Below are 3,784 nucleotides of genomic sequence, written 5' to 3' on the forward strand. Positions count from 1 at the left end.
AATACATATAGGATAGGAGGAGAGTCAAGGACGGGATCTTCCAGGATTATTTTATCTTGGACCAATTCTTATTTTTCCAGGACCTTCTTTGTATCATCTGAACTGTGCAGATTCTATCCTTAAAGCCAAGGTCAGTCCTAGACCCTGGTCATCTCTTGCATAGCTGAGGACCAATGGAAAACAAGGGCAACTACAGCCCACTTGTAACTGAACCCTGGAGTCGATGTTTCAGGGTGACACCAAGTCGATCCTGAAAAGCTAATATTGTCACTTTGCTGTGGTATTGCAAGCAACAGTGATCGTGGAGTTGAAAATTACATGTCCCGGGTCAGTTAAAATGTAACTCTTAAGCTGCCTCTGGACCACCTGGCTGAGAATAAACAATTGCCCAAGCCACTCCAAACATGGACCTAAGTAGCCAAAGATGTAGGTATTGACGAAAAGGAAGAGATCATTATCTCCTGACCTTTAGCTTTTTAAAATTTTTGTGTATTTTACTCTCTAGAATCCACAGCTTTGAACTGGAGAAAATAAGCTGATTCAGCCTAAGATGGGTTTACTTGGAGGTGCTAATAGATCCGGGAAAAAACTCACAGCCCCAAAGACAAGTTGTTACACAATCTACTGAACATAAGCCATGGCTAGGAGGCATGATCCTTTATACACAAACTGCTCAAATACACTGTGCACACAAAACAAGAAAGAGACACAAATAAAAGTCAATTCTTTACATGAACTTTGAAGCACTATCCATACCTCAAAGGAGTCGGCTCTTCACATCAGGTGGCCAAACTATTGGAGCTTCAGCTTAATATTATATCAACTTAGTAATATATTACATATTATATTAGCTTAGTATTAACTTATCATTATACTAGCCTATTAGCTACTAATATATAATTTTAGCATTAGTTTATTGTTAGCTTAATATATTAAATATACACAATTTATATACATACACATACATATATATATCCAATTTATATATATATACAACTTATATAATTACATAATTTTGTATTATATTAATACAGAAGTGTATTAATGTAGAGATGTGGCGAATAGCAAGCCATGTAGTCTATGATACTGGTTGTGGTTATAAAATTTCAAATTAATACATGTACAAATTCAAAAGTTTATTGACTAGTTTTGGCCACAAGACTAAAAAGTCACTCTGCTTTAGTATACTGTATTGGTGTTTTTCTTTCTGGCTTACTTCACTCTGTATAATAGGTTCCAGTTTCATCCATCTCATTAGAACTGATTCAAATGTCTTCTTTTTAATGGCTGAGTAATAATCCATTGTGCATATGTACCACTGCTTTCTTATCCATTCATCTGCTGATGGGCATCTAGGTTGCTTCCATGTCCTGGCTATTATAAACAGTGCTGCAATGAACACTGGGGTACACGTGTCTCTTTCCCTTCTGGTTTCCTCAGTGTGTATGCCCAGCAGTGGGATTGCTGGATCATAAGGCAGTTCTATTTCCAGTTTTTTAAGGAATCTCCACACTGTTCTCCATAGTGGCTGTACTAGTTTGCATTCCCACCAACAGTGTAAGAGAGTTCCCTGGACTCTGTGGGAGAGGGAGAGGGTGGGGAGATTTGGGAGAATGGCATTGAAACATGTATAATATCATGTATGAAACGAGTCGCCAGTCCAGGTTCGATGCACGATACTGGATGCTTGGGGCTGGTGCACTGGGACGACCCAGAGGGAGGGTATGGGGAGGAAGGAGGGAGGAGGGTTCAGGATGGGGAACACAGGTATACCTGTGGCGGATTCATTTCGATATTTGGCAAAACTAATACAATATTGTAAAGTTTAAAAATAAAATAAAATTTTAAAAAAAGAGGAAAAAATTGAGAAGAAAAAAAAAAAAGTCACTCTGCTACGAGCTCCTGAAGTTCAGTAAATTTATGGCAACACCTGGCTTTGGGTTAAGGAGAAAACAGCTCTCCAATCTATCATGTCATTGTCAAACTTGACCTTTCAGCTGATTCCTGAGTTTTGCCTCACCTAGACAGAAATTATTCCATCTGGCTCTTTAAAATATCTTAACTTTTTGTTGGTATTTTAAAATAAACAAAAGATTATTGCTTTTGTTTTTTTGCGGAGGCAGATACTAGCTAAGCAGCCTTATGAAGGGGACTAGAAAAGGAAGTATCCCACTGACAAAAACTGACCATGATCATGCAAGATCCAACAGGCCAGGTGAGAGGTGTTGAAAAACCCTTTCTCCCTCGAGGCAAGATGCTCACCTTGGATCAGCTTTCTAGTTTGGTTGTCCTGGAAACATGATGAAGGTGTATGGTCCTCTGTGGGACTGCTGGGCCTGCTTCCAGTATAAAGTCATGGGTACCTGACTCCTGGCCTGGGAGGGCTACAATTGAATGTAAACATCTGCTGGGGGCCACAGCTCAGGGTCCCTGAGTGCAATGGACCTCTTGTTCCCAGGCCTTGACCCTAGCTGGGACCCAGGCTGTGCACAGGGGGCTGTTACAAGATGGTTTCTAAACCCAGCAGCTCCTGCACCCATCTGTGTCGTCTGCGGGGACCACTGCAAGAATTTCCACCTAAGAATGATGCTTCAAGCTGACCCCTGGCATGGCGTCCATGGGGTCTTGCCTGTCCCCTATTCTTCAGAGTAAACTGGTATTCAGGCATGGCCTATCCAGGTCTTGGGAGTTCAAATGTGTTGCTAAACACAACTATGATGAGTATTGCCTGTGCTCTTGGCTGTCTTCAGAGACAATACACCTCCACATTTAGCACTAAACAGACAACAGACATGGCTCCATAGGGGATCAGGACCAACCAAGATGAACCTTTAAGAAATGATTTGAGACCCTTAAAGATATTGTGAGGTACAGGGCTGAGAATAGCAAACATAAAAGAACGGAGAGTATTCATTCATTAAGGAACTGAACTTAATGAATTACTCAGTATGTGCCATGGTACAGACGGAAGGAAATTCACCTGGGAACCAGACCTTGGTTTCACTCTGGCTATGTGGTTGTGGCCATCAGTATCTAAAGTATGTCAGACATTTTTTTTTTTTGGGGGGGGGACATTTATTTTTGTTTCAAGTTCCTGTGTTCATCTGAATCCCCTGTTGCTTCCCATCATCCCCTTACCAAACTCCTCTCAGTTAACCCCAGAAAATAAAATGTTATAATCTTTGACTCTGTAATTCTATTTTTGGTAATCTAATCTCAGGAAAAATCCTAAATACAGGAAAAATCCTTTTGTAAAAATGTAAAGTGCTGAATTATTTACTTCACACACAAAAAAATTTAAAACATCAAATGTCTATAGGTCACAGTTTACTAGGGTCCAGCTATTTAGAATACTGTTAAACCAGTAAAATAATGTTAATTTAAAAGCATTATATAATAGGCAGATTGCAAATTCCATGTTAAGTATGATAAAAATTATACAGACAAAATTATTTAAATTATGTTTTTTTAAAAACCTATGCATAGTAAAAGAAATGGAAGCCATAGAATCATTAAGGGGCGGCTGCAAGTGGAACTGAAATGTCTTTTTTTCTCCTAATTTCAAAACGTTCTCAAGTGAACATGTTTTACAATGGAAACGTTGATTTCAGTTGCATTTTCAACGCATTTGTTACTCAATATCACAATTTTATAGTCAATCTTGTGCTCATTATGCTTTCAGGTATACTATACTAATATTAGCCTTGAAGAAATCATGGCAAATCAGGATGGTTATGTTATTCTGAAAATGTAAACTGTTAAAAGAGAAATAGTCTGGCAGACG

Source organism: Bos indicus, chromosome X (assembly GCF_029378745.1).
Source record: "Bos indicus isolate NIAB-ARS_2022 breed Sahiwal x Tharparkar chromosome X, NIAB-ARS_B.indTharparkar_mat_pri_1.0, whole genome shotgun sequence".
NCBI classification, from domain to species: domain Eukaryota; kingdom Metazoa; phylum Chordata; class Mammalia; order Artiodactyla; family Bovidae; genus Bos; species Bos indicus.